Source organism: Microtus ochrogaster, linkage group LG8 (genome assembly GCF_000317375.1).
Source record: "Microtus ochrogaster isolate Prairie Vole_2 linkage group LG8, MicOch1.0, whole genome shotgun sequence".
NCBI classification, from domain to species: Eukaryota; Metazoa; Chordata; class Mammalia; order Rodentia; family Cricetidae; genus Microtus; species Microtus ochrogaster.
In genome coordinates, this window is record NC_022033.1 from 17,538,621 (window position 1) to 17,563,967 (window position 25,347).

The following is a 25,347-nucleotide window of genomic DNA, read 5'->3' on the forward strand; positions in this document are numbered from 1 at the left end:
ATAATTATGTCATATACTTCCTGTGATCTCACAAATACTATGGCTTTGCTGTCATAGTTACCTTGTGACTGTTGGAATCCATGTGAATTTTGTAGTAGTGCTCCTTTGGGGCATTTTCTTTAGTTGTGGGTGGTTAATCTCAAAGACAGATGGTCCCAAGTGTGTTTCTTCCTATAACAACAATTAAGGAATGTAGTTTTGATATATCAGTTTTATTTTCTTAACTTTGGAAAGCTTCTACCCTGGACTGAGTGATTTAAAATGTAGTCTGGTCTGACATTGATCATCTTTATTTAACTTGGAAAGGGATGTCTAAAACAATTTTGTATTGTTTGGAGATGCAGCAAATTTTGATTTTATGAAAATATATAGAAATTCTTAAAGACTTAGTAAGAAATGAAGTTGCAGTGATGTTTTTGTGACTCTTTCTGTGCTACACTGGTAGAAATGTTTGTTTTACTTTACAACCATTGTGAGTGCTTTTTGTTACCAGTAGAATTGGTGTTGGGAATAAGAAAGCCTGTTTTCAATTCTTTTAAATAGAGTTTATGCACAATTTAAACACATTGATTTCTTTATCTTCCACCTGCTTCGAGTTTTTGAAGGCTAGATTTTAAGTTGCATTCTGTCAAGTCAGGTGGAGCTGAGGGTGAGAAGAGCTTCTTACACAGAAACAGATCTGTGTCAGTCATGCAGCTTTTCTTCATTAATACGTCAGTGGCTTCTGACCCATAGTCACTGTTATATTTTTTGAGTCCTTGCCTTTTTAGATGTATTTACATTAATGTCTTGTGTACTCCACCTGATGCGTTTTATGACTCAAATACAGCATCCAGATTCTAAGATTCTAGAGCTATGAAGCAAACAATATTCATTTGGTCTGTAATGAACCAAGCTGGCAGCTTCTTACACGAAAAGCATTGTGTCCCAGACAGCTGAACTGGAGTAAAGAAATGTCTTGCTTATTTTGTGACTTTAAAGTTAGGGGCTTTGGTAAACATAACAAAATGCTAAAATAAATTGAATAAGTCAGAGAGGTGAGTATAATAGCTTAAGATAATAATTGCTTCTGGTTTTCATATCATTAGATTTTCTTTTTTTTCTCTTTTAAATTACTTACTTTTATTTTATGTGTGAATGTCTTGTCTGCCTGCATGTATGTCTGTGTACCACATGTGTGCCTGATGCCCATAGGAGCAGATGCTGTATCCCTTGGAACAGGAACTACAGATGGCTGTGAGCTGCCATGTGGGTTCTGAGAACTGAACCCAGGACATCTCTAGGAGTAGCCAGTGCTCTTAGTCCCTGAGCCATCTCTCCAGCCCCTAGATTTTTTCTGATGCTCATAGGATAAGTTTTTAAAATAAGAAAAAGTTAGAGAATTATCAATTAGGTTTTTAATAAATTGTAAATTAAGAAAAAAAAATCTGATGACAGCTGCTTTAAGAAAACATACCAGCAGAGCAAGAAAACAAAAGTTAAAAGGGGGGCTGGAGAGATGGCTCAGAGGTTAAGAGCACTGGCTGATCTTCTGGAGGTCCTGAGTTCAATTCCCAGCAACCACATGGTGGCTCACAACCATCTGTAACGAGATCTGGTGCCCTCTTCTGGCCTGCAGGCATACAAGGAGGCCAAACACTGTGTACACAATAAATAAATAAATGAATCTTTAAAAAAAAAAGTTAAAAGGGATGAAACTTTTAACTTACTGGAAAATTAAAATTTCTTAGAAAGATATGCCTATGAAAAGTGACATAGCACACACTACATGGCTTGAATAATTTATTCAACTTCTCTGTACCTGAGTTTCATCATCTGGGTAATCAGAACGATAGAATTTTCATACTAAGGTCATGGTAAAGATTTTATATACTAACATAGATGAAGCTCTGTGAACAAGGCTTGATGCAGTGGGAAAGGCATATGTGCATGTTAAGGATGAAAGAATGCTGGTAATAACTCGTAGCTACTTTGGTTAGTTATTTGTTTGGGAGGGTCAAACATATTCATAGTCACAGAGGTTCACAGTCCTGGTCCCCGGTAATGCAGCAAGGTGTGACTGCAGGAAATTTCAAGTCCTTCTACTAGTATTCTCACTTTGGGTTCATTTCACTGCTAATTGGTATTTTAACAGAGGGGAATATTTTGGTAAAGGAGTATAGAACTCAAGAGAACTTTTTTTTTAAAGGCTTTTCTAAGTAATTTTAAGACCTCATAAAGCACTTTGGTGGATTTTGTTGAAATGCTCCTGGGCAAAATGGAGTGATGTAGATACATGGATCAGAGGGGAGGAGAAATAGAAAATAGTTGCTTAACCTAGAATGCATACGAAGGCATGTATGCATTCATGTGTTTCTAGTCTATACCAGAAAACCCTGGGCTTTGAGGAAGAACATAACAAGTAGCACATCCTTGGGCTTGCATCCTGGAAGTTGTCAAGCCACATGCTAATCAGCTGATGCAGTATTGCTGCCATGCCACCTGAAGCTTAACTGGACAGGGAGATGCAGAGATTTATATGAATCACCTTGTGTTGATGACTGAGATCACTAACGTGTTCGCATGCTCTAGCCTCTGCTCTAAGAGAGCAGAGCTCACATCAGTGCCCAGGAAGTACTTGTAGCTGTAAATCTCCTCACTTTTCTTTGCATGCCTAGTATATGTGTAGAGCTGTGAAAATGAATTAGGAAGGATTAACAAGACTAGATAACTGGGCTTCCTAAAATGTGATTTCTTTTCTCATGAGGTGATGGTGTGATACTTCTTTTACAGGACTGAATTGCAACGGCAGAAGCAATAAATGACTCTTTAAAGATGCCACAGCACTGCAGAAAGTGAAGGGGAACCTAGAGAGGATGATGAAGTGAGAAAATGTTTTTCCCAAGGACAAGAAGTATGTCTATATTTTAACAAAATCCTTATTGTGTCGATTACAAGACTGTAATGCCTGAGTTGTTATAGCCATATTTAGTTTTTATTATGTTAAACTTTTTCTTAATTAAAAGTTTTATTTTATGGTGGGGTGATAGCAGTGGTGGTTTCATGTAGCTTTAGTCTCCCCCTCCCTCCAAGCTATTGGTTGTTTTTTTATTTTTAGTTTGAAAAATTTTTTTCTGTTATATATTACATTTTGACTGCAGTTTCCACTCACTCCCCTCCCCCAAGTCTTTCCCTCCCATCTCCCCTCTGCTCCAGCTCCACCCTCACCCCACTCCCATTCCCCACAGAAAAGTACAAGTCTTCAAGGGACATCAGCCAAACACAGCATAACAAGCTAGAATAAGATCAGACACATACCATCGCATCAAAACTGGATGTGGCAACCCAGTAGGGGTAAAAGGGGCCCACAGGCAGGCAAGAGTCAGAGACAACTCTTGCTCCCACTATTAGGAATCCCACAAGAACAACAAACTGCTCAGCCATAACATATATGCAGAGGACCTAAGTCAGACCCTACTGGTTCCCATGAGTCCTGATCATTTGATTCTATGGGCCCTGTTCTTGTGGTGTCCCTGATCCTCTGGTTCCTCTGATCTTTCCTCCCTGTCCTTTGCAGAACTCCCCAAGCTCCTCCTAATATTTGGGGGTGGGACTCTGCATCTGCTCCCATCAGTTGCTGCATGAAGTTACTCTGGTCTCTTTTATGATGATTCTGCTAGGCTCTGGTCCCAGAACACTCTGCAGGCAGGACAAAGTATAGGTCAAAGGTTTTGTGGCTCAGCTGGTGTTCCAATATCTCCACTTGAAGCCTTGCCTGGTTACAGAAGATGGCCAGATCAGGCTCTGTGCCCCCCATTACTAGGAGTCTTGGCTAGTGTTACTCTGATAGATTCCATGGAGTTTTCCTTGCACTAGGTTTCTACCTTGCCCCTAAAATGCTCTCCCAATTCCAGTTGTTTCTACCAGTATTTTCTCCCACCTCACCTGATCCCTCCTGTTCCCAATCCCACCTGTGTCTACCATGAACATCTGTTCTGTTTCTCCTTCCCAGAGAGATCCTTACATCACCCATAAGCCCTCATTACTTAACCTCTCTAGGTTTGTGGATTGTAGCATTGTTATCTTTTACTTTATAGCTAATATCTACTTACAAGTGAGCACATATTATGTTTGTCTTTCTGGATTTGGGTTACCTCACTCAGGGTGATTTTTTTCTCTTATTTTATCCACTTGCCTGTAAATTTCATGATACCATTATTTTTAACAACTGCCGTAGTATAAATGAACATTTTCTTTCTTTCTTTCTTTCTTTCTTTCTTTCTTTCTTTCTTTCTTTCTTTCTTTCTTTCTTTCTAAATAATTATTTATTTATTATGTATACAATGTTCTGTCTGTGTGTATTCCTGCAGGCCAGAAGAGGGCACCAGACCTCATTACAGATGGTTGTGAGCCACCATGTGGTTGCTGGGAATTGAACTCAGGACCTTTGGAAGAGCAGGCAATGCTCTTAACCACTGAGCCATCTCTCCAGCCCCTCTTTTTTTTTTTTAAATTTCGGGACATCTAGGTTATTTTCAGTTTCTGGCTATTAGGAATAAAACAGCTTTAGATATAGTTGAGTAAGTGTCCTTGTGGTATAATTGAGCATCCTTTAGGTATATGCCCAGGAGTAGTACAGCGGGGTCTTGAGGTAGATAAATTCCCAATTTTCTGAGCAGCCACCATATTAATTTCCAAAGTGGCTGTACAAGTTTGCACTCCCACCAGCAATGAAGGGTGTTCCCCTTGCTCCACATCCTTGCCAGCATGAACTGTCACTTGTGTTTTTGATCTTAGCCATCAAAGTATAAGATGACAGGTATAAGATGGAATCTGAAAGCCATTTTGATTTATATTTCTCTGATGACTAAGGATGTTGGACATTTAAGTGTTCTTTGGCCAGTTGAGATTCCTCTGTTGAGAATTCTGTTTTTAGATCTGTAGCCCATTTTTAAATTGGATTATTTAGTTTGTTGATGTATAGTTTCTTGAAAAAAAATATAGGATATTAGCCCTCTGTCAGATGTGGAGTTGGTGAAAATAGCTTCCCATTCTGTAGGCTGCTGTTTTGTTCTAATGACAGTGTCCTTTGCCTTACAGAAACTTTTTAGTTTCAGCAGTTTCCATTTATTAATTGTGATTCTAGTGCCTGTGCTATTGGTGTACTATTCAGGAAGTTGTCTCCTTTGTGCTCAAGGCTATTCCCTATTTTCTCTTCTGTGAGGTTCAGTGTATCTGTTGTTTGTTTGGTTGGTTGGTTGATTTTACTTTTTTGATTTTCAAGACAGGGTTTCTTTGCACCTTTGGAACCTGGAACTAGCTCTTGTAGATCAAGCTGGCCTCAAACTCAGAGAAATCCTCCTGCCTCTGTCTCCCAAGTGCTGGGATTAAAGGTGTGAGCCACCTTTAATCAGTGTATCTGGTTTTATGTTGAGGATTTTGATTCACTTGTGAAGACAGACACTAAAAAGAAATCCCACACTAGCTCAGAAATGAGGATAATAAAGGGTTAGTTATTCAGGGGTAGACTCACAGATCACAGTCCTCTGCAAGCGAATCCAGCAGCCAGAAGAAGAGAGGGGGAGCTAGCACTTTACATAGGTGTTTATAAAAAGCCAAGCCCAAATGCGTGGGTAACTTAAAGGCTACTGGCTGAAGAGTTTCCTACAGCACACTTGAACTTGAGTTTTGTTCAGGGTGATAGAAATGGATCTATTTGTATTCTTCTATACACCACCATCCAGTTTGACCAGCACTGTTTGTTGAAGATGCTTTCTTTTTTCCATTGTATATTTCTGGCTTCTTTATCAAAATCAGGGATTCATAGGTGTGTCAATTTACATCTAGGACTTCAATTTCATTGATCAATGTGTCTGTTTTTATGCCAATGCCATGTGTTTTTTGTTACTACAGCTCTGTAGTAGAGCTTTAAATCAGGGATGGTGATGCCTCCAGAAGTTCTTTTATTATATTGATTTTTTTTTAACGTATCCTGAGTTTTTTGGTTTTTTTTTTTCATGTGAAGTTGAGTATTGTTCTTTCAAGGTCTGTAAAGAATTGTGTTGGAATTTTGATGGAGATTGAATTGAATCTGTAGTTTGCATTTGGTAGGATGGCCATTTTTACTATGTCAGCCCTACCCATCCATGATCATGGGAGATCTTTCCATCTTCTGATATATTTTCCAATTTCCTTCTTCAGAGACTTCAAGTTCTTGTAATACAGGTCTTTCACTTGCTTGATTAGAGTTATCCTAAGATATTTTTTATTATTTGTGGCTATTGTGAAGGGTATTGTTTCCCTGATTTCTTTCTTGGCCCTTTTGTCATTTGTATATAGGAAAACTGTAGCTATAACTGTCTAGTTTTCAACCCCATCAAAGACCAGAGAAGGTTATATTATCTGAGTAAACTGGAAATTTAGAGCAATCAGCTTCCAAAACCATAGAAATGACAGAGACATCTGACTGCTGGAACAGTCACCCAAGGTTCCTCTGCAACATTGGGGCATCTGTCTTTGGCCTACAGGCCTAGAATATCTGACAGACTTTTTTGTGAAGCAGGAATTTCAAAGGACTATCCTACCTTGTCTTGGCACCGTCTGGCAATCACCTTCTTTTGTGTCCTACTTGACCGATTTGAACAGCATACTGTCAGAAGTTGAGGCAAGGGCAGTTTCTTGCCCAGTGGTTAGTAATGAAAATAAACCCCATATTGAGGTTTTTTTGTTGCCTGCCATTCTTTTTTGAAATAAATTGATGCTGCCAGAAGCAGACATGTCTCACTGTCATGAAAAGTCTTATACTTTTATTAAAACATCTTAAATGCCATATTATGTAGTTCTTTGAAGTGTCTGAAGACCATCTACCTATCTAATATATATCTCTGTTTAACCTTGAAAACATACCTAATATGGCACAAATTTGATAGTTTTAGATGACTAACTACTAACCTATGCTTTTTAATTATCTTAAACCATTTTTAATAATAGCCTTTAAGGACAAGAACTTTATATTATATTTTAAAATGAGATACATAGGCATACTACCTTAATAAGAGTAGAAATTATACATACATACAGTATGTTAAAACAAAATAACATTAAATTTGTATCAATATATAAAAATCCATACCAATGTAAAACATTTGAGACTAATAATGGCTTTTTTAGTTTAAAAGTAGATTCAATAATCTGCCCTTTTCCCTATTATTTCTATACTATTCCTCCCTTTTCCCTTCAGAAAGAGATCCCTGACTCTCTTTTGCTTTCTCCCTAACCATGACCAACAACAACTTACAGCCAACTCCCCTAAACAGTAATAAACATGTATAATCAATTGAATGACCAAAACCCATCCAGCCTACCTCTTGAGAATGTGGACATTGTGTTCTCTAGACTTCTTCCTGTTGTCTAGGGGTGACGGTATCTCTAGGGGACCCTTAGAAAATTGGGACAATGGTCAAGTCCTGGGAGAGCTAGCTGCATTAATTGTTTATGTTTCGTCTCTGTGTGATGGGAAAGTGTAGAGCTGATCTGAAGTTTTAGCTGGAATAATCTGTGAGGCTGGACCATCTCAGCTAGCAGCTTTAAAGTTGTTGTGGATGCAGAATTTTGAGGAAACTGAAACAGAGGCATTCTGAGAGGCTGGATCAGCTGGGATATTTGTCTTTTGGCATCTGGTCCTTTTTTTTCCCTGAAAACATAAACTTTTAAAGGTAACATCTGTATTAACACAAATATGGAATATGTGGTGTGCACAAGACAGCTGAAGATGATTTTTCTGTTCTGTGTTTGAGGTGGTAAAAGGCATCTGTCAAGTCCATTTGAATTGCATATATAAACTGTGATATAATAAGCCATGAGGCCTCTGTAACCAACAAGAGTTATCATGTCCTATCCAGTCTCAGAGCTATTATTCCCTTGTTGAGGGATTAGCATACACGTCATCTGTCCTGTAGAGTTTCTTGGCTTTTCCCCTCATGTCTGTAGCTAAGATCCTTAGGCAGTCTCCCCTAGTCAAATCTTATCTTTGTTAATTTTGAATGAATACACAACTTTTTGTTTCCTTTGGAAACTAAACCATAGCCTCTCCCCCAACACAACACATTTTCTGACTTCCATTCTGAAGACAGACATTTCTAAAGTATATAAGCTGGTTTAATTTAATAAAGCTGGTTTAATTTAGCAGTCCCTTTCATAACCTAATGTCTCAGAAGCCATTGTTCTTTGTTTCTTAGCATTAAAGAAATTCAAAATTAACAAAGCACCATATAAGATCCAAATTCCCTGTGTTGTAGTATTTTCCATCCTTACATGGCTTATATTTTTTGACATTGCTTTACTCTTTCTTTAAAAAACTTTATTATTTTTAAGCTATTTTTTTAATTACTTTTTTTAATTTAACTTTATTATGTTCATTGGTGTGAAGGTGTCAGATCTCATGGAACTGCATTTTCAGACAGTTGTGAGCTGCCATTTTAAGCTATTTTTTATGACTGTGTATACTCATGTTTTTAGCACCTTTTTTAAAAGCACCTTTAAGCATCTTGTACCTTTTCTTTTTTAAAAAAAACACTATTTATTCTGTATGTATTGATGTTTTTCCTGAATGCATGTCTGTGTGATGATGGCAGAACTCCCGGAACTGGAGTTACAGTTAACTAAGCAATTGTGGTTGTCACTAGAAGAGAGGCAAGGGTTATTGGTGTAAGGAACCACAATGTGGATGGAGAAGATAGATTGTTGGAGGTAGAATCTACAAACACTAGTGTCTCTGTAGGGAATTAAAGGATGTCATCAAAGACGTTTTGTTTATTAGTTTTGTAGGAGGCAATGGTAGAACTGTTGACCAACTGGGATCGACTGTATGAGGAGAGGACAAACAAATTTGGAGATAGACAAAAGAGGATTTATTTTCAAACTTGCTCATGTCTACGGGAATACCTAGAAGCTAAAATGGACCAGCAGGGGCTGGAAATAAGGTGTGGTCCTCACTTTCTTTTAGGAGAATGTGCTTTCATAATTGTAGGTATGAGCCCCTTCAACATGTAGGCAGAAAATAAAAGCTTTTGAAAAAGGTAAAACTCTGTGTGTAGGAAATAAAAACATAATGATCACTTTAATGTCCAGCATGTAGTGGCTAAGGCTCTTCAGATGGCTTTCTTGATCTCCTCTAGAGCCCTGTGCATGGAAATTATTACTATTCTTTGTGAGCCAGATACTAAGGCTCTAGGGCAAGCTAGGGGCTAGTGGGATTGCAATGCCAAGTCTTTTTTTTCTTTTCTGCTAGAAGCAAAGAAATGGTGTGGAAGAGATGGTTGCCTACAAGGGGCAGTGGTTAAGAGATAATAGAAAAAGGACACACTTAAGCTACTGGGTTCTCAGAAAACTAAAAGCTATGCCTGCATACTTAGTTCCCACACAGCACCCAAACCATTCTGTCCTAGATTCAGTGAGGCCCTGGTAACAGCTTGGTGGTACCTAGTCTGGGAGACTGTGGCTTCATGGTTGATTGTTCACATATGACAGCTGTATTCTCTTCACAATGAGAGGTGTTCTGATTTGTTCAGGTTTTTAAACCCTGTGAGGTCTGTATCTCTTAGATAGTCTTGTCTTTAGACTTTAGATATTATAAAAATAAGGGGCTGATCCTTTTGCGCCATCTGCTTATTTAACTTGTTTACTTGAAAGTCTTTGTTTTGCTTTCTTTCTATATTGTGTTTTCAGGTGTTTCTAGGCTATAGACATTCTGTGGTGACTCTTTTGATTGCTAATTACATATAAGCCCCTGGGGGCTTCTTCTGGTTTCTTCTTTTAGCTCTTTCTACTTCTTGAAGTTCTTTTGCCATTTCAGACTTGTTCAATTCTGTTTTCTCCAGAACTTTATTTCACTCATTGTGACTTTCCTCTAGAAAACAGTTCTCTAACAACAGGAGGCAGTAGTGCTAAGAGCCAGACTCTAGAATCAAACTGCCCAGGTTAAAATCTTGGCTATGACTAAAAGGCAAGTTATTAATTACTATGTGTCTCAGTTTGCTCACCTGTTAACCTGGAGACAATAAGAGTATTGACTACCAACAGGCTGTGATAAGGGTTAAAAGAGGTACTGTGGAAAAAGTACTTAGAATCAATGATGTCTTAGTATGCCATGTGCTACACCACTCTTAATTTAGCTTTTCAAGGGAGAAACAGTAAGAGAGAGTAACTCTTCTTGATTGTCATTTGGCCCATACAAATAAGCAATATATTCATAGACCATTGAATCATTTTTTGATGAATGAAAAATAGGCTACCAGGTAATGTTCTTTTACATTTTTAAGGAGTTTGGTAGTGAACAGTTTTTAGCTTTGGCGAAATGTAGCGTCTGGAGATGGAGAATGTAGCGTCTGGAGATGGAGAATGTAGCGTCTGGAGATGGAGAATGTAGCGTCTGGAGATGGAGAATGTAGCGTCTGGAGATGGAGATGTCTACTGTGTGACCTCACCTGCCCTATCTCAGTGTTAAGCTGATGTTCCTTAAAAATAAGCCATAAAATTATTTCTATTCTCCAGGGTATGTATGCAAAGTTGTATGTATGTATGAAGGGTAGCTCTTCCAAATTAAAAAAAAAAAGTTCTAGCTCTTTCATATGCAGACAACATTTTGGGGAGGGCTAATCTTCATGTCAGCTTGACTGGATTTGGAAGTGTCTAGGAAACACATCTCTGTGAGGAGGTGTGGATGTGTGACGTTAGTTCCAGACTAACTGGAAATGGAAGGTCCACCCTGAGTGTAGATAGCGTTGTCCCTTGTAATGGGGCTCTAAAGTGAATAAAAGTCTTGTGAGAAGGAGGAAGAGAGATGAGCACTAGGATTTCTCTCTCTACTTCCTGACTGAACACAAAGTCCCTTCTTACTCCTGCTGCCATGATAAATTGTTTCTTCTCAAACTCAAGCCAAAATAAATGAACTAAAAAGTTCCTTATGTCAACTATTTTCTCAAAATGACAAGAAAATTAATTACTATTTTTAACTATCCACAAAATTTGTGTGTTGATCTTATTTTAGTCTTTTTACTTTATTAGCTTTAATTTTTATAATATTCCAGATGGTTGTTGTCTTTGTTACTTTTCTATTGCATTGATAAAACACAATGACCAAGGCAACTCATTAAAAAAAGTGTTTATTTGGGCTTATGGTTTCAGAGGGTTAAGAGTCCATGATGGTGGAGCAAAGATATGATAGTAGCAACAACTGAGAACTCACATCTCAAACCCACAAGTAGAAGGGCGGGAGCACACTGGGAATGTGTCCCCCATTTATTTTCTTGTCATCCTGTAAAGACCTTTAGCAGTTTTCATAGTTTCAAAAGCTACCTCAACATGTGTACTATAACGAAAGGTGGACATGTATAGACAAGAAATTAGCTTGACCAAGTGGTCAAGGCCAGATTACCAGTAATATGTCAAATAATCTACCCCATGATAGACACTAAGACAGACCCAATATCATTGCTATGGATGTTGTCCAAAATGTGTAATTGTAACAGTATAACAGTATGAAAACAAGCAGCTGCACCCAAATCAAGGAAATAGCCAACAGAATAACTGATGGATAAGTTTTTTAAGTGTCAAGAATATGGATGACAAGGAAATAAATGGAGTTGTCAAGTACTTCAGAAGACTAAAGAGAAATAACTAAATATCTTGGGATTCTGAGAAGGTATCTGGGACAGAAAAAGGATATTGGCAGGAAAAGCTGGTATCTTTTGAATATGGTTTTGGTTTAGTATTATTCTAGTATTATTGTTTGGGCTCTGTTAAAAATACTATACTATATTAGATACTAACATTGGGGAGGCTACATCAGGAATGTATGGAAATGGAACTATTGCTGTAATTTTTCAAAAAGCCTAAAATTTGATCAAAAAAAGTTTAGAAAAAAGCCTATGTAAGATTTTTTTTTTAAATAAAAGTTCTGTATCTTTCTCTGTCTCCTTTATCTTTTAAGTGAAAATCTATTATGAGGTTAGAGGACCTGTTTGGTCCTTAGTAGAAACTGGCTAAAGAATAGGAAAGAAAGTTTAGGATTGAATCCTTGTCAGTGACTTAGTAGATGCTACCAGTAACTTTCCATGGTCTTGCCTCTGGGCTCATTTTCTAACACACCTCATTTTCTAGACCCTTTTAAAGGGTATAGTAGTGAAAAGCCATGCTGATAAGAGATATCTCTGAATGTTTTATGGAGCAAAATGATCATGAACTTAGTCATTATAAGATAATGCACTTAATAGAAAAAATTTCCAAACCACACTTACACAGAACCATGAGTCCCAAGATCTCTTTCAGCTTCATGAAATTCTCTGAATATTGTGTTTGCTGCTGAGATCAAGATGACTTGAAAACTGGAGCACATCCATGCAGAAGTGACAAGACACCGTCTTCTGGGATCTTATGAAGTCCCTCCTTTGCTGTTGGGAAATAACTAAACTAAATCATTATATATAGAAAAATCTGAAAAGCCAGGGGTCTATAAAATATTTACGTCATGGTCTAGAAGGACAGCAGCCTAGGAGTCTGTGTAGAGTCTTGGATTTGGAGGAGAGGGATCTATCTGGTTTATCCATGAGAAGAGAAAAGTCAGACCCAGGGCAGACATTCTGGCTTGTGTAAAGTTGAGCGTACTAGATATACAGGTTGAAGATCTTAAGGCGTTTTGAATTTGTTTCTGAGGCAGCAACCTAGCAGAAATTCTGTTTCCCAGAGGTTCTGGGTAAGTGACATAACAATGAGGCTCCAAGAAATCATATCTCCTCTCATAGTTGAGGGGTCTACTTTGTTTCCCTCGAGTTTACTTGGTGTTTAGCCAGTTCTTCCCTACCTAGTTGTGAGTTGATTAATCTCTTGGTGAACTAAAAGAAAAGAATCTGGACTTAACAAAGCTGAATTAGACATACTTGGTTGAATTGGTGTTTTGTGAGCAGTGCCGGGCACTGTGTTAGGTACTGTTAATACAGCAGCAAGTAAACTCTTCATAGTCCTGTCCTCATGAGGTTCACAAGCAATGAAATTGTTCCTTCTAACTTGCATCAGCCAGCTCATCTGCCTTCCTTAGAAGTGCCTTGGATGGCTATAAATGTGTTTTTTATTTAATACTAAAATGAACTATTGTTTTAACTTCCTTCTAGGAACGTTGTAAAGATCCTTTCATGTATAGTCTGAGTTATATAATTTTTTAAAAATTTATTTATTTATTAAGGATTTCTGCCTCCTCCCCGCCACCACCTCCCATTTCCCTCCCCCTCCCCCATTAAGTCCCCCTCCCTCATCAGCTCGAAGAACAATCAGGGTTCCTTGACCTGTGGGAAGTCCAAGGACCACCCACCTCCATCCAGGTTTAGTAAGGTGAGCATCCAAACTGCCTAGGCTCCCCCAAAGTCAGTACGTGCAGTAGGATCAAAAACCCATTGCCATTGTTCTTGAGTTCTCAGTAGTCCTCATTGTCCGCTATGTTCAGCAAGTCCGGTTTTATCCCATGCTTTTTCAGACCCAGGCCAGCTGGCCTTGGTGAGTTCCCTGAGTTGTATAATTTTGAAGCCGCATTTGGTCCTTTGATCATAAAACCAACCCTTATCCTTACTGCTCCCTTCAGACTATGATGTTATTAGTGGATTTGCTCAGTGCATATGACAATCAAAATGTGTTTACTAAGGTCCAGCAAGCTCTAAGAGGCAGTGTGGCCAGCTGACAGCATCCAGAGGGAGCCAGCTTCTCCCTGTTGCTGTGTGAACATTTCTTTCTTCCTGGATTAAATCTCCTGGGTCAGATTCCAAGCTGTGACCTCACTCAAAGCAGTGAACCAACTAGAGTAGCACTGCCAACCCGATTCCATAGCACTAATAGCCTGTTCCTGGGCCCTTCAGTTGGAGTCTTCTGGACCTTTTCATCTAGTAAAGCTATGTCCTCATATCTTGAGTTATAAAACATGGATATTAGAAATTGTTACTTTTTCTATTTTTTTTATATATTTATTTTTTTTATTGAGAAAAAAAATTTCTGCCTCCTCCCAGCCTCCCACTCCTCCCGCCCTCCCCCCACTTCTCTCCCCCTCCCTCTCAAGTCTGAAGAGCAGTCAGGGTTCCCTGCCCTGTGGAAAGTCCAAAGTCCTCCCCCCTCCATCCTGGTCTAGGAAGGTGAACATCCAAACTGGCTAGGCCCCCACAAAGCCAGAACAAGAAGTAGGATCAAAACCCAGTGCCATTGTCCTTGGCTTCTCAGCAGCCCTCATTGTCAGCCATATTCAGAGAGTCCGGTTTTATCCCCTGCTTTTTCAGTCACAATCCAGCTGGCCTTGGTGATCTCCCAATAGATCAGCCCCACTGTCTCCGTGGGTGGGTGCACCCCTCTTGGTCCTGACTTCCTTGCTCATCTTCTCCCTCCTTCTGTTCCTCATTGGGACTTTGGGAGCTCAGTCCAGTGTTCCAGTGTGGGTCTCTGTCTCTATCTCCATCCATCGCCAGATGAAGGTTCTATGGTGATATGCAAAATATTCAGCATTATTTGTAATAGCTAGAACCTGGAAACAACCTAGATGTCCTTCAATGGAAGAATGGATGAAGAAAGTGTGGAATATATACACATTAGAGTACTATGCTGCAGTAAAAAACAATGACTTCTCAAATTTGGCATGCAAATGGATGGAAATAGAAAATACTATCCTGAGTGAGGTAACCCAGACCCAAAAAGATGAACATGGGATGTACTCACTCATAATTGGTTTCTATCCACAAATAAAGGTCAGTGAGTCTATATTTTGATATCCTAAAGAAGCTAAATAAGAAGGTGAACCCAAAGAAAAACATATAGCTATCCTCCTGGGTAGGGGAAGTAGACAAGATTGCCAGGCAAAAAATCGGGATCTTAAGGGTGGGGTGGGAGGGGGGTAAGGGGAGATGGGGAGAAAAAAGTGAGAAGGGTAGGATGGGGAGAACTTGGGGCAACGGGATGATTGGGATACAGGAAGGTTGGATAGGGGAGCAGGGAAGCACATATCTTAATTAAGGAAGCCATCTTAGGGTTGGAAAGAGACTTGGACCTAGAGGGGCTTCCAGGTGCCCAAGGCGAGGTCCCCAGTTAGTTCCTGGGGCAGCTGAGGATAGGGAACCTGAAATGATCCTATCCTATAGCCATACTGATGAATATTTTGTTACTTTTTCTAAATCAAGGATACAGTCAGTGCCAGGCATGAAAACCCATTCTGTAATCCCAGCACTACACACTTTAGAAGCTGAAGCAGGAAGAAAATTTAAGACTCCATTACTGGTTGACATAGTTTGCAGTTCCGTGAAGTGTTATTGAAGGAGGCCGCTTGGCTGCTTGTTCGTTTCCTGGCCACCCAGACCTCTGAAATAATCACACAGAAACTGTATTAATTAAATCACTGCTTGGCCCATTAGCTCTAGCTTCTTAATGGCTAACTCTTACATATTAATTTAACCCACTTCTATTAATCTGTGTATTGCCACGTGGCTGTGGCTTACTGGCTAAAGTTCCATCTGGCTCCGGTGGGGTTACATGGCTTCTCTCTGACTCCGCCTCCTTTCTCCCAGCATTCAGGTCCATCTTCCCTGCCTACCTCAGTCCTGCCCGGCTATAGGTCCAAAGCAGTTTCTTTATTCATTAATGGTAATCACAGCATACAGAGGGAAATCCCACATCAGAGTGTTTGAATGAATGGTCATTCTTCCAGTTAGTTTTTCAGGGCAAAGCTCATCAGTTAATCAGTTGAGCTTTGACCCATGCCTCTTCTCAGCAGTGAATCTGATAGCCCGCCTTGGCTTGTGAGGTTCTAACAGCCATTGTCATGCCATCCTGCAAGTCCCGGTTCTCTAGTCACCATCTTCCCTGTGAAGTCTTCTTTGGCTCTTTTACTGACCCCCCATCTTTGGGGTTTTTAAAACATAGTTTCATGTAACCATCTTTGGCCTCAAACTCACTGTATAGCCTAGGCTGATCTTGAACTCATGCTTCTACTTCTGCAGTGTTAGGATTACAGGTGTGGCCACCATTTCTGACTCTGGCCTTCTTTACCCATATGCCTCTCCCTTGGGTTTTCCAAACCTAGTGTAGTGACTCTCCTGGAGCACACACCATAGGCTGACCAATAAAACCATGACTAACTGACATGGCCATCTCCTATCCTGACGTGACTGAGATGTTTACAATTCATCTTTCTGTCCTCTGGTGCCCAGACTTTGTTAACATCAGTGTTTAGCATTCTAGCCATCACCTAAACACTTTACATTTATTATTGTTTATCATAATAATGCTGTGAAAGTAGCACATACTCTTGTTTCACAGATGAGGAAATGAGGCACAGAAAGGTTAAAGATTTTGCCCAAAGCCACAAAAGGGTTGGATTTGGAAGCCAGGTTCGAAGTTGGGATACAGATCTTTTAAGCACTGCTTGAAATGTGTGTGGTAGTGCCCATGGTCTCCACTGTGTGACCCATACCAACAGTAGTGTTTATGGAATATTGCTTATGTTCCAGGCGCTGGGTTGTGTTATATATCACCTCACCCATTCTCACCATGAGGTACATACAGTCATTCTGTAGGTGAGGAAACTGAAGTTCAGAGGGGTTGGAGTTGAGCAACTTTGTGCTAGGCAATGTTCCAGTATGGCCTAGTATGATTTCATAGATGAATGAGTAAATGCATGAAAGCTAAAGGAAAAGCTATAAGAGGTAAAGTAAGGTGTATTGAGCACCTTCTATATTTTTCAGTATAATCTTTTTCTAACATCTTACTATTAAAACTTTCAAACTCATTGTAAAAAGAATACAATGGTGAGAAACCATGTATCTACTGCTGTGTCTCACCTGTTATTATATCTTCTTATGTACTTCTCACCCCGTTTTTTTTCAACCATTTAACCATTGTGTTTTTGATTCATCCCCTCCCGAGTATTTCTATGCATATCATGAAGTAGAAGTCAGTGTTTGTTTATAGTGAGGTTTTTATATCCTGTGTTTATTTAAAGGGAAAGCTTTGCATGCCATGGCACATAAATGGAGCTCAGAAAACAACTTGTGTGAGGTCTTGTCAGAAAGAGAAGGAGCTCTTATAATTGCATGCTGAGATGTTTTTCCAATGGCTGCTTTGGTATCAGTTGATTATATTTTCGCATTCAGGTTGTGATTTTCCTGGTTTTGGTTATGACCAGTGATTTTCACTGTTTTAAACAGTTTTTCCTATAACATTGATATGAGTCCTATTTAAGTCTGCTGTTAAGTCACCCTGTTTAGGTTTAGCAGTCCCAGTGGATTGCAAACTCTTTGGTTTGCTTAGCTCCTGTGGTGTTGCTGGGGAAATCTTAAGTAAGAAGTTTCCCAAGGCCATGCTGCCTGGTGCCTGTATGTAGGAGAGAAGAGGTTTCTGTCCCACTGGGAAGAAGGGTACCTTTGGGGGACCCTGTAGAGAAGGTGAGGGTATTTCCCTAAACTAATTTATTGTCAGCTGGTCCTGAAGTATCCTGCTAGTTGGTGTTGGCTTGGCATTGTAAGTAGAGCTCCCATTTAGTCTTGGGCTGCCTTCTGTTGCTAGGTTGGAGATTGGGAAACTTTGAACCTGCCACCTTTTTCTGTTGTATGATGGAGGGTTCTCATAACATGCGCAGCGGTGTGTTGTTTCTGGGTTCTTAACCATTCACCTTCCTTCCTCTGTCTTTTCAACTTCCTTCAATTGACTCTTGTGTTGCTCCCATTGTACTGTAGAGGAGGTAGGTAAGATGTGAGCTCATGGGCTTATCCGTGTTGTCTGGCTCATGACACTGTTCTGTTTGGCCATTCACCTTTTGGATAATATGATTATTTTGAATGGTTACAATTTTAAGCTTCATAAAGAGGGCAGGGGGCTTCTTGGGGAGGCTTTGCAGTAGCCTCGGGATCTGAAAAGATTTCTTACTCCACAGGCACATGGAAAACTTTTTATCTGTCTTCCCCTTGCTTGGCTGTTTGTGTTTTTCATGTCTGCTTTAAAAGCAGCCCTTCCTTGTTTTTACTCTTGATGAATAATACATGTGAGAGTTGAAAGTTAAGACAGATAAACTGTTAGTTTTGTAGGGGCTTTTCTTAGCTTTTTGATCAATGTCATCTCCCTTTTGACAGGAATTTTATTTTAAATTCAACCATGCAAATTGTATCCATCAGTTAACTTAAGATATTTAATTTTTTATGTACATTTAAATTTATGCACTGAAAAACAATTTTTTATAAATGTGTTTTTTACATTCTTTTCTTTCAAATGAGGGATTTGAGGTCATCTCAGTTCTTCCACTGTAAATGCGCCTTTGAAAAATCAGAAATTGCTAACATTGGAAGTCAGGAACCATTTTATGTAGTTTACAATAGTAGTTTTGTACAGGCGATTTCAGGTTAGAATTGCATACTATTTATTCCCACCCATTTCCTTTATTGGCTGTGACACACAGGAATTACGCCCATTGCTTAACTAACCTTTCTGACCTTTTGTTACTTGGCTATAAATTGACTTGGGTCTTTTGCAAAAACATTGGGGGGGGGATCTTTTTGTTAGAACCCAGCCAATTCCTGCTTCAGCGCAGAACAGTTTGTTCTCTTGAAGGAATGAGCCAGTTCAGTGAGCAGAAAAACACAGCCATAAACTGGCATCGGCAGGACCATGTTCATTCCACAGAGCAAAGGACTCATAAGAGAATGAGGTTTTGGGGAGAGAAACATGCTTTTGGGCTTCACTGATTTTATGTAAATGTAATTGACTTTCTAGAGTGAGTTGGGACTACTATATGAAAAGGATTTTCTTCCTGTGCTCTGGTGGACATAACATTCTAACTATTTAAACAGGAGTATAGTGGAATTCTCTTTTGCTGTTCCACTGTCCCCTCAGACTGTGTATGGCATGTTCCCCTACATTTCATCTGATCTGCCTGTCAGGGTGGGAGCAGCTTCTGCTCAGCATACAGGCATTCCATGACTGACTACATCTTGCAAGGCTGATGTAGCCCATCCTTGAGAGAAGACATTGATGGCAGCCAGTGAATTAGAAGAAAACATGATACATGCTTACACAACTGTGAGGCAGGTGTGGTGGTAACAGAAAACACACAAATCCCAGTATTTCACATAGTGGACGATAGAAATAAGGGCATTTGAATAAGGTTTGGAGACTGTTTAGGAGTTTGCCAGATGGCTAGTGGGAAGGTTCTGGAGTAGCTCTGGTTATTGCCTAGCCTGTTGTTCCCTGGAGTATACTCAAGAAGTTTTCTTCCTTTAAAAAAAGTTTCTGGCCGGGCGGTGGTGGCTCACGCCTTTAATCCCAGCACTCGGGAGGCAGAGGCAGGCAGATCCCTGTGAGTTCGAGACCAGCCTGGTCTACAGAGCTAGTTCCAGGACAGGCTCCAAAGCCACAGAGAAACCCTGTCTCGAAACTCCCCCCCCCTCCAAAAAAAGTTTCTGGTCAAATAGGAGTGGATTTAAAGTTTGGGAGTAATGACACAATCTGGGATTTGGGGTACTATAGAATTACTCGTGGATCTGATGAAGTAAGTAGGGAAGGGAGTGAAGCTGGAAATGGCTAGGGACTGTGCACTATGCATCACTGTCATAGCATGTGACAACCTAGATTTTCTCCTATAGGTAGTAGAGTTGTAAAATGCCAGAAGTTGGAGATTGGTTTGGGGCAGAGTTGGGTGAGAAAAAGTAGGTTTGTGCTTACTAGACTAGAAATGTTAGGTTGGACCAAACTAAGTAAAGACCATGATGCCAGGCTGAAATGATCTCTGCATGGAGTCACTAGAGACAGTGAGCTACATTCTGGGAAGGCAGATATGGTTGTGACATAAAGAACTTCATGGGGAGGACAGGGCATGTAGTGTAGATCCCTGAAGTCTCTGCAGCAGACAAGAACAAGAGGACATTGCTTAGGGCTGACCTTGGTGGAGAAGGAGTACAGGGAGGAAACAGGAGACAGGAAGTCTCCTGGGCTAACAACATGCTGTCAGTGACTCACATACACTGTCATATCTAATGTAGTGAACTATATGACGTTTACACTTATATATTGTACCAATGAAAATTGGGATTTGGGAGTTTCAATACTTCCCCCAAACCCAAGTGGCCTGTATAAGGAAGCAGCCGAGTCAGAGTTGGAACTCAGTTTTATCTGACTCCAAATATAGTGGCATGCCCACTCTTGGATGGGACTAGATACAGCTGAGCAGCCCAGTGTTGAACAAGTCTCAATATATATATTTGAGACAGAGCTATGCTCCTGGCTAACCTGGAACTTCATATGTTGACCATGCTGACCCCAAACTTTCAGTGATTCTCTTGCCTCTGCTTTTGCTTCCCCAGTGCCGTACTTACAGGCTTGCTTCAAAATGTCCCGCTGTATACATTCTTTCTGAGAGTTTGCACCTATAAATAGTCATCTAGTAATACTTAGATGCTAGCATTAATGCTAATATAAGAAACATTTAGACTATCTGCTTTTTATTCTTAAATATTATAATATAAAACAGCGTGATTTTATTTCTTGAAATCTCACCCTTGTTTAAGAATTGCTTTGGGGAAAGGCCCAATCGAACTGACAAAACATGAATGTTACTGATAGACTGAATTTTATATTTTATTTTGCTTTGTATATGAGTATGTGTGTCACAGTGAGTGTTCAGGTTAGCAGACCACTGTCCAGTTGGTTTTCTCCTTCCACCATGTGTTATCAAACTCAGGTCATCAGACTTGGTGGCAAGCACTCTTACCCACTAAACCATCTCACCAGCCCTAAAATTTGTAAGTTTTAATGTTCAGAGTATGTGTAACGATTTATGAAAACAACACACTTTGGCCTTCAGAACCTGAAGAACCATCTAAGACTAACATGAATAGAAAGGGTGTGGGATCACTGTTTAATAAATACATGCTCTGAGAGGGTTCAGAAAAACAGTTTTCAGGTAACTGTATCTTAAAAGGGGGGATTATTCTGTAGAGCTCAGCTTTTGTCAGCCCCAAGACAAATAAATAGTTTTCTGTTTGCTTCATTATTCCTTCAGTCATGATGACATAGATTCCAGGGTTAGATCCTAGGAGATAGACAGTAAAAAGGCAAAAGCAAACCTGGTTTCCTTAAAACTAGTTATCTATTCCATGTGAAGTACAGCCATTTGGGACTGGAGACTCTCAGTTCTAGCATCAAGGCTCAGCATACCCCTTCCCAATTTCTTTTGCTTGTTTGTCACAGTGGAATAAGAGATAATGAATGTTGTCAGGATAAAAATGTGGGTAAGGTATCTAAACTTAGATATCTCAGTACTCAGCCTGTATGGCGTCACTGGTAAAAATGTTGGGTCTTTAAGGGGAATTTTAATATTTAATGTGGCAGAGCTGTAGCTGTAGCATAGTCTCCTGTTCAAAGTCTGGATTATATATAGCTCAGGAGTGGAAAGCCAACTCCGCTTTCCTCTAGTGGCCAATGAGCATAGCAGGAGAGGCAGTTATGTAAGCAAGTGCTCATTAGTACTGCTGTAAATTCAGACAGCTGGGCCTCCGTGGTCCTTTGTCTACCTCAGTGTTAACTCTCATTTGCTTTCTTGATAGCTGTGAGGCTTAGTGCATAAGAGAACACTGGAAACAAGGAACCCCAACTGCAGCCTGACACTCTAGTTCACAGCAGCTTACAGACCTGTACACAAGCAGTGCCAGTTCATGTGGCGCAAAAGGCTTGTGGTGTACTGGAGTGAAAAGACACAGCAAAGAGAAATCCACTAAACAAGCTTGGAAGACTGGTCATACTGTGGGGCCCCTTAATTTGCACATTTGCTTCTTTGTACTTCTGCGATGAAAACCTGTTAATGTCTGTTCCATGTTTGGGTATTAAGTGATAGTGTCAACACTAGATGTAGTGACTCATGTAATGTGCCTTCCCCATATTGCTACTTGGTGAGCATTTGCAAATGTTCATTTCTCCTCATTTACCTTTTCTCAACCTTTGTCCCAGTTCTGCCTTTTTTCTTTTTTTTTTATTTATTTATTTATTTATTTATTTATTTATTTATTATGTATACAATATTCTGTCTGTGTGTATGTCTGCAGGCCAGAAGAGGGCACCAGACCCCATTACAGATGGTTGTAAGCCACCATGTGGTTGCTGGGCATTGAACTCAGGACCTTTGGAAGAGCGGGCAATGCTCTTAACCTCTGAGCCATCTTTCCAGCCCATGCCTTTTTTTTTTTTGCTGAGAAATATAGTCCCATTCATGAACTCCATCATTATATATTTAGCACCTCAAAATTCTCTCATCTTCTCCTTCTTCCTCCTTTTTCCTTTCTGCCTCCCAGGAGTATGTATCCACACTCCTTTTCTGCTGTTTCTGGGCTAAGGACGAGAGATGGGAGAAAGGAGCTAGCCTGAGAAGATAAGTGTGGATCATTCTCATAAGCATATCCTAAGTCAATAATCCTAATCCTGGTACCTTCAAATTTCCCAAATAGGTGTACGAGTCCCAGGCTCTTGACTCTTCCTGCAGCATTACCATGTCTTCTTTTCTTATATCCCTTTACTCAAAAGACAAAAGAGAGGATTTGATTTTGCTAGGCTGCCTAATTGTAGAGTCACCTTGAGTAGGTATATATTGGGTTCCTCCTGAGGCTCTGTGTGCTTCCATACTGTCGGAGTCCACTCTGGAGGCCCTTGGTGAGGGAGAACTCTTGCAGCAGCATTTGTTTGCCCTTCTAACCCTAGGCCTCTCCTCACTCTTCACCTGCCCAGACCATCCCCATTCTGCCACCCCTTATCTGATACATCTTTTCCTAAAGAAATAATCATGCCCTTGGGGCATTTGGGAGAGTCTCAAACCGTGATTGGTTGCAACTACCTGGATTCTAATGGGTAGAGATCAGGGATGTGATGACATACACTATAGTGTACAGTACAGCACCCTACTCCCAGATGTAGAACTTACTGTTGCTAATTTTCATTAGTAACAGGGTTGAGAAGCTCTGACTCGGAGTTTCTTGTTTCATCCTGCCTGCCTCTGTCACATTAAGGAGATTTCTAACCTCAGTAGCTGCTCCTTTCCCTGGATGGCCTCACCTCCATTAAGGCTTCCCTCATTCCTTACCTAGTCAGAGTGGGTCCTCCCTTAGGTTTCTACCTGCCTTGTCCACTCATTGCAACCTTTCTCACTGTTGCTTTGATAGCCCCTCACAAGGACTTGTTCTTTTGAGAGCAGAATAATAGCTTGATTGGAATGCGGATTATTGTCCACCAAATCCAATATGCTGTTGTTATATAATGTTTATATATAAAAAACAAAAATATTCCAAGGGCCCAAACCTTGGCATCAGAAGAGTAAGGGGCATATTGAGGAAAGAGCAAAGGATTCATAGCTCATATCTTCCCTGACCTTTAGATTCCACATAGGAAGACAGTGACAATGTTGGCTTCCTGAGATTGTTGTTTGAGACTATGAAAAGACATTAGCAATGAGCCTATCACATTCAAATGTGTTATAGAACTGGAAAATGAAGCCAGGTTCCAGATAGTAGATAATTAACAGACACAGAAAATGTCACTGTTTGTTATTGTCTAGTAGTAGTGACCTTGATTCCAGGTAGCTACCAAATAGTCAACCTAATGAGCGCGATCCCCTTTGCTATAGAAATACTAAAAAGTGTTAGTGTTGATGGAGATGGAAGAGGAGGGGATTGGTGGGTGGGGTGGGAATGGGAGATAAGGACTGGGAGGGGAGGATGGGGGAAGGCTGCAGCTGTGATAAAAAATAAATAGATGAACAATTAAAACAAAATGTTAGTGCTTTTTCTTACTCCATGGAAGCATGGGACACCCACCCCTATGTGACTAATGTTTTGTTTTATGACAGAATCTTAAGGATCCCAGGGTGGTCTCAAGCCTCTAGCAGTATACTGCCTCCTACACTTAAGTGCTTAAGCCACTACACTCAGCTTGCCATTTCTTGTAGAAACAGTTTTCCTGCCGGGCTGTGGTGGCGCACGCCTTTAATCCCAGCACTCGGGAGGCAGAGACAGGTGGATCTCTGTGAGTTCGAGACCAGCCTGGTCTACAAGAGCTAGTTCCAGGACAGGCTCCAAAACCACAGAGAAACCCTGTCTTGAAAAACCAAAAAAAAAAAAAAAAAGAAACAGTTTTCCTTTCTTGGAATACTAAGACACTAGAAACACATCCTAAAGGATAGGAAGTCTGTATTGGCCTGAAGTTAGACCAAAGTCAATTGTTTTGTGAAATTGCTGAGGCATGAGAGAGACACAGGTTATAGACGGGATGGTATTGCCTTTTATCCAGACAAATATTATAATAAATTACCTTTTTCTATACCATTAGTAGGCTAGTGACAATTGATAACATAGTCAAACACCATTTTCATATACTCTTAGGAAAGGGGCTGTAACAATCATATAAACATTTAAATCCCATCTAGCATTTATTCAGAGAATTTCAAAGTTAACCCCATTGGGGGTGGCTATATCTTTAGAACAGAGAGGAAGTCTATGCATATGAGAGGAAGAACTGATTCTTTAAAAAGAACTTTGAAAATGCCTTAAAGCATATGAAATATTTATCTTCAACTTTATCAGTATCTTTTTTTAGGGTCACAGTTTAGAGACAGATATGCCTGATGGTTAGGCATTAGCATCAACAGGGGTCACATGACTACTAGAAACACATGGAGTACCTCCTCACCCTATTTGCCTCTTTGACTTTCCAGAATAGATGCTACATCTCAGGACTTACTTCTTTACTGAAATATACTTTCTTGTACTATTTATTACTATAGGATATTTGTTTTTCTCTTCTTGTCAGCCAAAAGTACTGTGCTGTGAGTTAAACATGTAAGCTTTGGAATCTGGGTTTTGAGTACCAGCAATCTAAGTTACTTAGCTGTTGAAGCCTTAGCATCCCATTATATAAAGTTGTGTTGATATTTAATTCCTGGCATTATTGTAAGGTTCAAGTCAAATGAGAAAACAAATATAAGGAAGTTGGTGAAGGGCATACAGTGATTTTGTTTAGTGGTTGTTCTGCTTGAAGACAGGTACTTTGTTAGCTTTGAATTCTTCCTGCATCTACCATATATCTTGGCATTGAGCTAAATATCCAGTAACCCTAAAACTTTTTATTTGAAATAAGTGACAGATACATATATTTACACAGAAGTACCCATGGAAAGGATTGTCTGAAATAACAATAGTTTGAAACAATTGAGGTTTTGTTTTTAGTGTTTGAGTCAATTTTCAAAAATCTTATTCTTTTTTATTTATTTATTTTTAATTGAGAAAAAAAATTTCCGCCTCCTCCCAGCCTCCCACTCCTCCC

The 25,347-nt window shown here is 39.8% G+C and overlaps 1 protein-coding gene across 2 annotated transcripts in view; it reads left to right on the top strand.

Annotated features, from left to right (window-relative positions):
- Zhx3 (zinc fingers and homeoboxes 3) overlaps nt 1-25,347 on the top strand; it is a 116,768-nt gene that overhangs the window by 49,509 nt on the left and 41,912 nt on the right. For both annotated transcript variants that reach the window (XM_005362990.2, XM_013352169.2), the window contains exon 2: nt 2,773-2,893. The gene's annotated coding sequence lies outside the window, so the exon portion shown is untranslated. The remainder of the gene's footprint in view (nt 1-2,772; nt 2,894-25,347) is intronic.